This window comes from Octopus sinensis, linkage group LG7 (assembly GCF_006345805.1).
Source record: "Octopus sinensis linkage group LG7, ASM634580v1, whole genome shotgun sequence".
NCBI classification, from domain to species: Eukaryota; Metazoa; Mollusca; class Cephalopoda; order Octopoda; family Octopodidae; genus Octopus; species Octopus sinensis.
The window spans coordinates 27785143-27799734 of record NC_043003.1 but is presented as its reverse complement, the minus strand read 5'-3'; positions in this window follow the sequence as shown (position 1 = coordinate 27799734).

Below are 14592 nucleotides of genomic sequence, written 5' to 3'. Positions count from 1 at the left end.
TATGGTTGATAAGCAAGCTACTTACCACACAGCCACTCCTATGCCTATGAAAAAAAAATTAATTTTTCGAATTAAAAAAAAACGTAATAATTCAATTTTCTTTTTTAAATCAGTTTAAAATACGGACAGTGCAAATTTTTCAAAATTCCAGCAGCAGACCATTAAATGTGTTTATGGAGAGAAAAATATTTTTTTCTGCTCTAGGCACAAGGCCAGAAATTTGGAGGGAGGGTGGCAGTCGACTAGATCGACCCCAGTACGCAACTGGTACTTAATTTATCGATCTCGAAAGGATGAAAGACAAAGTCGACCTCGGCGGAATTTGAACAAAGAACATAAAGAGACGAAATACCGCTAAGCATTTCGCCCGGAGTGCTAACGTTTCTTCCAGCTCGCTGCCTTAATGAGGAGAAAAATATTCTTTTCTACTCTAGGCACAAACCCCGAAATTTTGGGGCAGGGAGGGGGCCAGTAGATCAGATCGACCCCAGTACACAACTGGTACTTAATTTATCGACCTCGAGAGGATGAGAGGCAAAGTCGATCTCGGCGGAATTTGAACTCAGAACGTAAAGACAGACGAAATATCGCTAAGCATTTCGCCCGGTGTGCTAACGTTTTTTAATTCATTATTGCCCACAAGGAGCTAACACAGAAGGGACAAACAAGGACAGACAAAGAGATTAAGTCGATCAGATCGACCCCTCTGCGTAACTGGTACTTATTTAATCGACCCCGAAAGGATGAAAGCAAAGTCGACCTCCGCGGAATTTGAACTCAAAACGTAAAGACACGAAATATCGCTAAGCATTTCGCCCGGTGTGCTAACGTTTCTGCCAACTCGCTGCCTTAAGTGAGAAAATATTGAAAAACATAAATACATCAAAGTGACAAAGAAACGAGGAAGGTATCAAGCAGTCGTGAGATGTGCTAAAAATTACAGCTAAATAGCACATAAATCACAAAAATAAATTATTTTAACTTTTGCATATTTGTATGAATTCCTGTGTGTAGAACATAAATTCGCAAAACTTTTCCGAAAATTCCTCGTTTTTTTTAAATTTTATTTTTTATCTTGTTGGAAATAATTAGTACGCGACACAAATGGTTACCTACATTAGTTTCGCTTTTGTGAAATACCTTTATTTCAGTTTGTAACTTCTATCAGCGTTTTCATTCATATTTTTCTTTGGGTCTCACTTTTGTCGAACGGTCAGTTAGTGTGCTGTGACCACTCGGACAACAACTAGAGCAACAGCAACAATACCAACAGTAGTAGCAGCAGCAACAGCAACAATACCAACAGTAGTAGCAGCAGCAGCAGCAACAACATCAGTAACAACGGTAGCAATGACATCATCATGATCAGCAGCAGCAGCCGTTCAAGAAGTTGGACCTGGAGATCTCCATTTCCAGCGACTTCGAGGGCCACCTCCCAGTGGTGTCGGGCGTCAACGAAGAGCCTTCGACTACAACAAGACGACCAAAGTTGTTGTTTTTTTCCAAGGTCTGGGGTCTCCCGCCCCTAAGCCCTAGACCATCACCTAATCACCCTTACCCGTCTTGTTGCTTAACAACAACAACAGCAGCAGCAGCAGCAGAGGCAGTAGTAGTAGTAGTAGTAGTAGTAGCTGGAGATCACGAAAGAATAATTGTAACGGTATGTTAGATGGAGTCAGTGGTCACCAATTGTAATGGTATGTATTATGATAATTGTTGCAGTCGGCAGTTACCATTTGTAACGGGTGCTGATGGTACAGATGTACAAGATGAAAGAAGAACAGTGATCGAAGTTGTAAACAAACATTTACTTACCGTTACTTTGTATATAACCAAAACCACGACAGGCTGGTATGAATAATATACTTCATAAAGCATGCTAGGTAAAGAGAGATATCTTAGATTTTCTTTGTATAGTGTGTTTGTGTTCTCCTTGTTATGTAGGTATAGTTTGTGTTTGTGTTCTCCTGGTTATGTAGGTATAGTTTGTGTTTGTGTTCTCCTGGTTATGTAGGTATAGTTTGTGTTTGTGTTCTCCTGGTTATGTAGGTATAGTTTGTGTTTGTGTTCTCCTGGTTATGTATGTATAGTTTGTGTTTGTGTTCTCCTGGTTATGTAGGTATAGTTTGTGTTTGTGTTCTCCTTGTTATGTAGGTATAGTTTGTGTTTGTGTTCTCCTGGTTATGTAGGTATAGTTTGTGTTTGTGTTCTCCTTGTTATGTAGGTATAGTTTGTGTTTGTGTTCTCCTGGTTATGTAGGTATAGTTTGTGTTTGTGTTCTCCTGGTTATGTAGGTATAGTTTGTGTTTGTGTTCTCCTGGTTATGTAGGTATAGTTTGTGTTTGTGTTCTCCTTGTTATGTAGGTATAGTTTGTGTTTGTGTTCTCCTTGTTATGTAGGTATAGTTTGTGTTTGTGTTCTCCTGGTTATGTAGGTATAGTTCGTGTTTGTGTTCTCCTGGTTATGTAGGTATAGTTCGTGTTTGTGTTCTTGTTATGTAGGTATAGTTTGTGTTTGTGTTCTCCTTGTTATGTAGGTATAGTTTGTGTTTGTGTTCTCCTGGTTATGTAGGTATAGTTTGTGTTTGCGTTCTCCTTATTATGTAGGTATAGTTTGTGTTTGTGTTCTTGTTATGTAGGTATAGTTTGTGTTTGTGTTCTCCTTGTTATGTAGGTATAGTTTGTGTTTGCGTTCTCCTGGTTATGTAGGTATAGTTTGTGTTCTCCTGGTTATGTAGGTATAGTTTGTGTTTGTGTTCTCCTTATTATGTAGGTATAGTTTGTGTTCTTGTTATGTAGGTATAGTTTGTGTTTGTGTCCTCCTTGTTATGTAGGTATAGTTTGTGTTTGCGTTCTCCTGGTTATGTAGGTATAGTTTGTGTTTGTGTTCTCCTGGTTATGTAGGTATAGTTTGTGTTTGTGTTCTCCTGGTTATGTGGGTATAGTTTGTGTTTGTGTTCTGCTTGTTATGTAGGTATAGTTTGTGTTTGTGTTCTCCTTGTTATGTAGGTATAGTTTGTGTTTGTGTTCTTGTTATGTAGGTATAGTTTGTGTTTGTGTTCTCCTGGTTATGTGGGTATAGTTTGTGTTTGTGTTCTCCTGGTTATGTGGGTATAGTTTGTGTTTGTGTTCTCCTGGTTATGTGGGTATAGTTTGTGTTTGTGTTCTCCTTGTTATGTAGGTATAGTTTGTGTTTGTGTTCTCCTGGTTATGTGGGTATAGTTTGTGTTTGTGTTCTCCTTGTTATGTAGGTATAGTTTGTGTTTGTGTTCTCCTTGTTATGTAGGTATAGTTTGTGTTTGTGTTCTCCTCGTTATGTAGATATAGTTTGTGTTTGTGTTCTCCTTGTTATGTAGGTATAGTTTGTGTTTGTGTTCTTGTTATGTAGGTATAGTTTGTGTTTGTGTTCTCCTGGATATGTAGGTATAGTTTGTGTTTGTGTTCTCCTGGTTATGTAGGTATAGTTTGTGTTTGTGTTCTCCTGGTTATGTAGGTATAGTTTGTGTTTGTGTTCTCCTTGTTATGTAGGTATAGTTTGTGTTTGTGTTCTCCTTGTTATGTAGGTACAGTTTGTGTTTGTGTTCTCCTTGTTATGTAGGTACAGTTTGTGTTTGTGTTCTCCTTGTTATGTAGGTACAGTTTGTGTTTGTGTTCTCCTCGTTATGTAGGTATAGTTTGTGTTCTCCTTGTTATGTAGTAGTAGACCACAGATAGAGAGATAGGGTAATGTTGTAGAGAAAAGAAAGTGAGCCAGTGAACGTGAGAGAGTGGATGGAAGTTATATCCCTCATAGTGGCTGATTGTTTTCTTTCTCCCTCTCGCCGTTTGTCTCAAGTGACTGTCTGCCTGTGGCCATCTCTAGTTGCCTCTATTCACCAACTAATTTCTTTTATTCGGCTTCCCTTACCAAATTCTAGTATTTATAACCATGCAAAACTAGTTAGAAAAATAGATATATTACAGAGAACAATAGATGTTCTTTGGGGTGGACTGTTGTCTCAATTCAACTCTCCACCGCATACAAGAGTTTAGAAGGGCCAAGTGACAGACATAAATTGGCTTAGCGAAGCCATGTGTTCATTGTAACTGCTGTCACTATTGTTTGAAATATGGGTAATTTTCCGATTCAGGTTCGGATCTACTCTATGCGTATATGAAGTCACTACATTGTCTTCGAATAAATCTTTTGAAATGTGGATGAAAGTTGCAAAAATTACAAGAGTGGATGGCACCACTCTAAGTATAGACATGTGAGTCGAAGAACAGGAAATGGAGAGAGAGCACTTGCTCTTGGTGTTCAGGAAAATCTTGAATGGTAGGAGTTCTACAACTGTCCCTATCGATCTTCCTGCTTCAGGAGGATCAGATCATCATCAATTTTTTAATTGATGTATCCTATGTATATTTTATTTCTTTGTTTTTTCATATACCATGTATATTTTCTGCATTTGATATATATAAATATATATATATATATATATATATGTATGTATGTATGTATGTATGTATATAGATACAATTTAAAAATAGGATAAAATCTTTATAAGAATTTATCAAGTGGTTAGCGTGAAAAACTTCATAAGAGAAAAAAAACCATCAAATTTTCTCTTAAATATATTTATTTATATTATATAGAGGGCATTACTATACATAAATGCCACACGCTAGAAGAGACTCTTAAAGTTAAAACTACCAAAATAAATAAACACATCGTACCGAATGCGAGGGAATGAAACTCTCGAAGGGACCCTTCTAAAAACAGAATTCAGCTGCAAATCATATGATTTCATAATTAGTGCAGAAAGGCACTTTGTAATCGTCAGTGTGAGCATAATTCAAGATTATAACGAATGAACAAAAATCAACATACAAGATGAACATCCAAAGTATCCAGCACGCTTTTTACATAGATGTATAAAGTTTGAACATTTCTATATGCTACGCTGGATACTGAAGTGGGGTTGGGCTTGTTTTGTAAGTCTGCAGATGGCTAGCGAGGTCAGTCTGCGCCCGAAAGAGTCTTTGACAGTGTGGACAGGGAATGGTAGCACCTGCTACAGGGTTATTAGCTCTGTTTTTCCTGGCTTGTCTGCGGTCTTCTGCAGCAGCGATCCTATTGGTCTCGCGTGTGTTGACACCCTTGTGGATAGCTAATCGCCACTCTTCTCTGTCTAGAGCAGACTGCTCCCAAGTGTCACGGTCGATGTTGAAGGCTTTCAGTGAGGCTTTCAGGGTGTCCTCAAAGCGCTTCTTCTGGTCGCCTTGTGAGCGCTTTCCCTTTTGCAGCTCGCCAAAGAGCAATCTTTTTGGTAATCGATTGTCTGACATGCGAGCTACGTGCCCTGCCTAACGAAGCTGAGACTGCATCAAGATGGTATGGATGCTGGGCAGGTTAGCACGTATTTGTACCTTGGTGTCCGGGATCATGTCCTGCCACTTTATGCCGAGAAGGTTTCTGAGGCGTATTGTATGAAAGTAGTTCAGCTTCCTGGCATGACGACAGTAGACCGTCCAGGACTCGCAGCCGTAAAGCAGCGTTGTGAGAACAACAGCCCAGTACACTTTGATCTTTGTCATGATGGTGATCCCCCTCCTGTCCTAGACAGTGTTGCGTAGCCTGCCGAAGGCAGCGCTTGCCTTGGCGAGTCTGGCATTGATTTCGTCATCGACGACAACATTTCTAGAGAGTGTGCTACCAAGGTAGGTGAACTTGTCCACCACGTTCAGTCGTTTCCCGTTGATGGTGATGTTGAGTTCAATGTAGGGCTTGGTTGGAGCTGGCTGATACATTACCTCAGTCTTGTATTGATAGTAAGGCCAAAGTTGTTGCAGGCGCCAGAGAACAAGTCAACGCTGTGCTGCATGTTGGACTCAGTGGCAGCATTGAGAGCGCAGTCATTGGCGAACAGGAGATCGTTGACGGTGTCTACTGAAACCTTGGTTTTCACTTTGAGCCTCCCGAGGTTGAAGACTGAACCGTTGGACCGGTACTTGATGCCGATGCTAATGTCTGTGTCCCTGAAAGCATCTGTCAGCATGGCTGAGAACGTAAGGCTGAACAAGGTGGGAGCAAGGACACATCCTTGTTTCACCCCGTTGGAGACAGGGAAAGGATCAGAGGTCTCTCCGTTGTCCTGTACCCTTGCCAACATGCCATCGTGTAGTTGTCTTACGATGGTAGTGAATTTTCTGGGGCATCCATACTTCGCCAAGATTCTCCAGAGACCTTCTCTACTAACGGTATCAAAGGCCTTGGTCAGGTCGATGTAGGTGGAGTAAAGGTCGACGTTCTTCTCCAGACAGTTCTCCTGCAGCTGTCTAGCAGTAGGCACCATGTCGATAGTCCCATGCTCTTTCCGGAAGCCACACTGGCTCTCAGGTAGGAGACCCTGCTCTAGGTGTGCAATGAGGCGGTTGAGCAAAACTCTAGCCAGGATCTTGCCTGTGATGGACAGCAGTGAAATTCCGCAATAATTGTCGCAGACCTGGTGGTTTCCATTTCGCTTGTAGAGGTGGATGATGGAGGCGTCCTTGAAGTCTTGAGACACTGTCTCGTGCATCCAGATGAGCTGAAACAGCTGGTGAATTTTCCTGGGCCATACCGCATTCTTTGAATACTTCAGATGGGCTGGAGTCCGGACCAGGTGCTTTGCCACTGGACAGTAGGCGGCATGCTTTCTGAATTTCCTCCAAAGTTGGTTTGACGTCCATTGACTCCTCAACGGGAACTTGAGGTAGCCTATCGATGGCTTCACCATTGATGGTGGAAGGTCTATTCAGTACGCAGTCGAAATGTTCAGACCATCTCTCTAAAACCTTTTCCTTGTCGGTGATCAGTGTTGCCCCGTCAGCACTAAGGAGAGGAGATAGTGTTCTTGCAGTAGTAGGGCCGTAAACTTCCTTCAAGCTGTCATAGAAAATCTTCATGTCATTTCTGTCTGCAAAGCCCTGGATCATGTCTGTTTTGCTGCTAAGCCAGGAATCCTGCATGTGGCGCAACCTCGTTTGGATTTTGCTCCGTACAATCCGCAATTGGGGTCAGTGAGGTGAGCGTTGTAAACACTATGCTTTTCCTCTAGAAGTTGCTTGATCTCCGCGCAGTTCTCATCAAACCAGTCCTTGTGCTTCTTTGTAGATGGCCTAAGGCATTCCATGGCTGTGTCGTACAAAGTCACCCGGAGTGCAGCCCAGGCTTCCTCAACATCCTTGCCTTGTAGCACAATGGGGGTCCAAGCGTTGCTCCAATGTATCAGTAAATTACTGCTTGACGTTGCTATCCTTCAGCTTACCGATGTTCAAGCGTGTTGGTGCTTTCCTATTTTGTGGTCGTCTCTTGGGCTGAAATCTAAGGTTGAGTTTGGATACAACAAGGCGGTGGTGTATGGGGTGTACGGGAGGGGTAGTACCTCTGACGGGGCGACAGTCGTGCTCCTCCTCGGAGTAGTTGATCCGCCTTGGTCCCCACCTGCACTCAGCTCTCACTTGTGGCTCCTAGTAGCTATTTGTATGCAACAGCGGCCACACTCCGGGCAACGGCTTCGACTAGCCAGCTAAACTAAGTAAGGGTAGCCGACCGGTCTTAAACCATCGGCGAGTTAGGGCTTGCCTACCTACACATGCGAAGACTGGAGCCGGCTGATTCTACAGAAGAAACCACCAGAACGGTTTCAACGGAGAAGAGGGAGGTTACAGCAGGGCACCGTGGAGTGCATAGGGCAAGATGAGGCACTATAGGACATCTTGGTTATTCACTGCATCCGGTTCTATCCCAAGTCGTCTTGATCTGGACGAGAGAGTGAGGTCGGCTATGCGCAACCCTTCCTCACTTTAAACAAAGTTTCCTCGCGCAAGTCATCTTTCATCCTTCTTTCCATCCTTTCATCCCAAAGTCCTGTGGCGACAGGCACACGACGAAGCGACAGGTGTGGGTACACTGGAAGTCGTAGCCGCAAACCTGCACACAAGCGGCTCAGGCCACAGGGTCGCTATTCACTGACCTGGAGCAGTAGTGGATTTCGGCAACCGTCTGGGCGACTGAGCAGTCCTATTTAGGAACGTACTGCCCACCTCCATGGCATGAGGAACGGACTAGAAAAGGTGCCCCAAACATTGCCTGCTCCACCTACCCTAGCCAGCCTACCACGACAGGAGGGGACCCTACACACTGCGGTCGAAACAAAGAACAAAGAAAAAGAGCGAGGAGTACACCACTCATTCTCGATGCTTGGAACTTTCGTACGCTTCTTGACATAGACGAGTCGGAGAGACCCCAGAGACGCACAGCACTCATAGCAAATGAACTCGCCAGATATAACATCGACATTGCTGTTCTCAGCGAAACCAGGCTGCCAGGTGAAGGTGAACTACAGGAAAAAGGTGCAGGATACAGTTTCTTTTGGAGTGGATGTGGACCTGAAGAGAGAAGATAGGCTGGAGTTGGCTTTGCAGTTAAGCTGACATTGGCTGGCAAGTTGGTTGGTCCCCCAAAAGGTATGAATGATCGCCTAATGACGATGAGATTCCACCTTTGTCGCGAACAGAAGTATACCACCATTGTCAGCGCCTACGCCCCCACCATGACGAATCCAAATGAGACCAAGGACAAGTTCTATGAAGATTTGAGCTCTGTCATTACCGCGGCTCCCCGCGCAGACAAACTCATCATTCTAGGTGACTTCAATGCGAGAGTTGGTCGTGATAGTGTCTCCTGGGAAGGAGTGATTGGGAAACATGGAGTTGGCAACTGCAACAGCAACGGTCTGCTACTACTCCAGACCTGTGCAGAGCATGGCCTCCTGATCACCAACACCACCTTTAACCTCCCCACCAACAACAGAACGTCATGGTTGCATCCCCGCTCAAAGCACTGGCACCTCATCGACAATGTTATCATAAGGAAGAGGGACAGGCAAGACGCACGAATTACGAAGACCATGTGAGGCGCAGAATACTGGACAGACCACCGCCTTGTTGTATCCCTAAGGTGTCAAAATTCTGACCCTATGGGGAAACTGAAGTTATAAGCATTTATAACTTCAGTCCAAAGCATTTTCATAACTTTTTCCTAAACATCTATATTTGTTTCAGACTTTCCGTGAGCACTTGTTTCGTACTTTCTGAGCAATATTCTTCCTACACATGGTCTGAAATTTTAAGGGAAGGTGCTAGTCGATTACATCGATCCCAGCTCTCAACGGACACCTAGTTTATTGACATTGAAAGGATGAAAGGTAGAGATGACTGCGGCATTTGAACTCAGGATGTAAAGCCGAAAGGAATTCCTTTCTGGCATGCTAACATAGAGTACTCTGCTTGTTGCTTGTCAAAGATGATATACTTCAAAAGTCTGAGTTGCCATTCTCGAAAAGGATGGCTTAACTATCATTGTTGGATGAACATTATCTCAACTTAGTTGTACTGTACATGGGATGTCGTTGTAGGCTGCCTGAATAATAACTGAAGCAAACTCTTGGACGCTTAACTTAAATATTTATTTGGTGTTGGCTATTTACAACGAACAATACTAATAATTGCCGACTGTTGCGGGGGGCGGAGGGGAGAGAGAAAAAAAACTCTGTGAATGTAGAAAGCAATCTGTGGGATATCATGTGGTGTGTCCGAGTTCCAGGTGTTGTCTACGTAAAAGTCCGAGGTGGTCCAACCTGTCAGCTGTCTGGGCCTTGGGTTAAGAGTCAAACAGTTTATAGGGGTCTAGATGTTAAATTTTATAATATTCGAGAAAGCCATATCACGTCACAGTTGATTGGTCGGTTCACAGATCAATCTGCAGTGGCTCGATTGTGGTGCCTAATCGAGTATAAGCGAGCAGGGTTCGAGTCCCGCTACACTAACAAATCTGCCAGCTCACTGCCTCACTTTCATATGTCGCAAGGTAACTTTGGTGGTTGAAAAAATTGAAAATGTGTATCAAATGGGATGCATGGATGTCTGGGGAATATGCCCTGTGTATTTCCCAGGCAAAGGGTGAATAGGAAATTACAAGAGAATTTGATCTAAACAAGGTCTTGGTTAAAATGAAATTTAATTAGTGCTTTCTTTTTTCTTTCTTTCTGTTTCTTTTTTATTATTGTTGTTGCAGTTAGTGGATTTATCATTTTCGAACATTTCAAAGACAGTGTTATAATTTAATTTAACTCCTATCATCTATGAAATTTCTCTTTATGAGAGAGAGAGAGAGGGGGGGGAGATTAAGATATATAATAATTCTTTGAGATATGGAATGTATTTCAAAGGCTGTCCAAGAGTTTAAAAAGAAAAAGGAACAGTAAACTTGTACTCCATCGGTTGCGACGACAAGGGTTTTAGTTGATCCGATCAACGGAACAGCCTCCCCGTGAAATAAACGTGCAATTGGCTGACCACTCCACAGACATGCCTACCCTCAACGTAGTTCTCAGGGAGATTCAGCGTCACACGGAATGTGAGAAAGCTGAGCATTTGAAATACAGGTGCTGCTCATTTTTGCCAACTGAGTGAACTGAAGCAACGTGAGATAAAGAGAATAGTAAATACTGGACTTGTATCAGGCGTTTTATGTCTTTTCTATTATTTTTGACACTCATAGTAGTGTCTTAAGTGTGTATAAAAACAATGACTGACAAAGTCAACAAGATACCTGAAATCCTACAAGAATTCTGACAAACATCAACGAGAGGTCATTCACCTTCATGATTTCAAAACGATTCATTCAATAAACTATACTAACAAAACAATAAGAATGCTCACATACAAAAATAGTAGCTTGAAGAGGAGAAGAGGGAGGTGTGCAGGAGAGAAAAGCAGCACTCGAGGTGAGGTGAGGTGAGGAAGGGGGTGTTGAAAGAGGCCTATTGATCAGAATTGTAGTACTGAGAAGTTGTTAAGTTTTGACAATTAACCAATTCAAGAATTGACAAAACATGGAGGTAAACGTTAGTAGTGGTGGTGTTGTTGTTGGTGGTGATGGTGATGGAGGGGAAATTGTAAATGTAATAATTCATTCCGATGATGTTGAAATAATGCACCACTAGAAAGTGTGTGATACATACATACATACATACATACATACATACATATATATATATATGTGTGTGTGTGTGTGTGTATACATATATATTCTTTTCTACTCTAGGCACAAGAGTATATATAAGAGCAGAAAAGAATATATATATATATATTCCTTTTCACTCTAGGCACACGGGCTGAAATTTTTGGGGAGGAGACAACTCGATTAGATCGACCCCGGTACGCAACTGGTACCTAATTAATCGACCTCGAAAGAATGGAAGGCAAAGTCGACCTCGGCGGAATTTGAACTCAGAATGTAAAGACAGACGAAATGCCTATTTCTTTACTACCCACAAGGGGCTAAACACAGAGGGGACAAACAAGGACAGACAAACGGATTAAGTCGATTATATCGATCCCAGTGCGTAACTGGTACTTAATTTATCGACCTCGAAAGGATGAAAGGCAAAGTCGACCTCGGCGGAATTTGAACTCAGAACGTAACGGCAGACGAAATACCGCTAAGCCATTCGCCCGGCGTGCTAACGATTCTGCCTGTGTGGATTGTTTTAAAATATTTTGGTTTTTCTGGGAGTCCCTTTTTAAGTAGAAGAAATAGCTAACGTTTTTTGACTGCTATTTCTAAGCTTCGGTATGTGGTAAAGCAAATCTTTGCTAAACTCTAATTATTTAGTATTACTTAAGTTTACCATAAAATGGTCCTTTTTTCATACTGAACTCTACTTGGTGAAATTATTGATTACTTCTTAATGAATTAATTTTACCTTTTGTTATTACTAATAGAATTTTCTTCCTGATAACAAGCTACAGATTTTTTTCTGTAGTAGTTTTCTTGTAGACACACGAGGACGGGCAGGGGAGGGTGATTAAACCTCATTCATGTTTTGAATTCGGCGGTACTGACGTTGAATATTATCAGTCCGATACCGTCAGGTGGAGAGATATGTTCAATTATTCCAGTACCTTCGAATTTAATATTTCAATACTTAATTATTGATAGGTCCTATGCTGAAGAGGAAAACGGTTGGTAAAGTATAATTTTATATTCTTCATTCCAACCTAATTCCGAAATGCGCGTCCATAGGTGACCAGATATTGATTGATTTTCGTTACTTCTTCCTCTCTGCCTGTGTGGATTGTTTTCAAGTATTTTGGGTTTTTTTGGGAGTCCCTTTTTAAGTAGAAGAAATAGCTAACGTTTTTTGGCTGCTATTTCTAAGCTTCGGTATGTGGTAAAGCAAATCTTTGCTGAACCCTAATTATTTAGTATTACTTAAGTTTACCATAAAATGGTCCTTTTTTCATGCTGAACTCTACTTGGTGAAATTATTGATTACTTCTTAATGAATTAATTTTACCCTTTGTTATTACTGATATATAATATATATATATATATATATATATATATATATATATATATATATATATATATATATATACACACCCTAGGATGTTTGGAAAACTCATATGTGTTTTGGCTGATGAGTACGGGATACTTGTATTTGCTGCAATATTTGCAGCTTTTAATAAAGCTGTTCTTCGTATGAAACAATTGTACTGAAAAACCAATCCATTCTTGTTGCTTTTTTCTTGTATATATATATATATGTGTGTGTGTGTGTGTATAAAATATAAATTATATATAAATATATGCCTATATGCATACACATATGTACATACCTACATATATATGCATATATATGCATATATGGGTACAGGACATCAAAAAAAAAACGTTGAACACAATGAGAAACGAAAATATAAAAGCAAAAACATAGAAACGAACTTTTTTTCGAACAACAACAAAAAAACACAAACGATATATACAAAATTCCAAATGTTATTTAATTTGCTTTGCTGGAAGGATTGTTTAAAAGCAGTCGCGTCTTGTCGTTGCCTTCGTAACGTGGAGTAGATGAAACAGGGACAACTGAAGAAGGGAAATATTCTTTATGTTGTACGTCTCGTTTCTCTATAGCCAACGATAAGCTCAAATGTTGTTTGGAACTGACTGTCTCACATGATTCATTTGGAGGCTGCGATTGGTTGGGTTGCATATTGGCGCGTGATAGAATAAGAGACAAATTTCGCCAATAGCAACCAATCAGAGTGGTAGACACAACGGGATCCAAAGCAACGGCCAAAGGTTAGCTGTTACCTGCTACGTTCGTACGTATGAATATATAATAGAGAGGAAGTTCACTAGAGTTAGCTATATATCCCTTGGAGAGAACTGTTTAAGAATTACTTCAGTAGGGTGTAGTTTGAGAGAGATTCTACTGCTGTTTCTACCAGATCAAACAACCGCCTTGTAGATTTCTTGTTGGCTTAATTCTAGGGTTTAGGACCCCATATTAGGTAGTGACAGATTGGTATAAACTCAGTCTTGCTCCCAGACAAATTAACAATACCCCGCCTCTCTCTCTCACCCACCCACCCCCACACACAATTTCAGACGAAAAGCACAGGGCGTAGAGAGAAGGGGAAAAAAATCCATAGGTGCAGGTATGGCAGTGGTAAGAAATTTGTTTCCTAACCACATGGTTCCAAGTTCAGTCCCACTGCTTGGCACCGTGGGTTAGTGTCTTCTACTATAGCCTCGATCCGACCAAAGCTTTGTGAGTCGATCTGGAAGACGGAAACTGAAATAAACCCGAAGGGCGCGCGCGCGTGTGTGTGTGTGTGTGTGGTGTGTGTGTGTGTGTGTGTTTGTGTGTGTGTGTGTGTGTGTGCATGTGTGTGTGTGCGCATGTGTGTATGTTGTGTGTGTGTGTGTGTGTGTGTGTGTGCTTTACAACCGGTGTTGGTGTGTTAACCTCCTCGTAACTTAGGTGCTCGACAAAACAGACAAGTTGAATATAGATACTGATATGATACTATTTATGTTATCGAAAGATGTCATTTAAAATATGCATTTTAAACAGAAATGTGAAGAAACAAAATACCAAATATCATCAACACAATTATAATCTACACCATTCCAAACAACGTATCTCTGCTAATTTTCATTAAAAATATGCATTTTCAGAAGGTCATGCCGAAACAAATTCAATAAGGGGCAGGGGATGGATCACCAAGCTGAATTCAGGCCATTTATCTATCAAGGGAAAAAACTATATTCCTTATTTTTGAAAAATGTCGACTTTTCGAAGCAACCCTACCGTCCTAGGATATGTACGGGGGGTAACTCTGAACTTGCTTTATTTTACAGATACGAGCGTGGCTGTGTGGCAAGAAGTTTGCTTCCCAACCACATGGTTCCGGATTCAATCCCACTACGTGGCACCTTGGGCAAGTGTCTTCTACTATAGCTGACCAAAGCTTTGTAATTAGATTTGGCTGAAAGAAGCTCGTCGTATGTGTGTGTGTGCATCCTGCTACCACTTGACAGCTGGTGTTGGTGTATTTACGTCCTCGTAACTTAGCGGTTGGCAAAAGCGACCGATAGAAGAGGTAGCAGTCTTAACAAAAAATAAATACTGGAGTCGATCGTTCGACTAGAAATTCTTCAAGGCAGTGTCCCAGCATAGCCGTAGTCTAATGACTGGGACAAGTAAAAGTGACG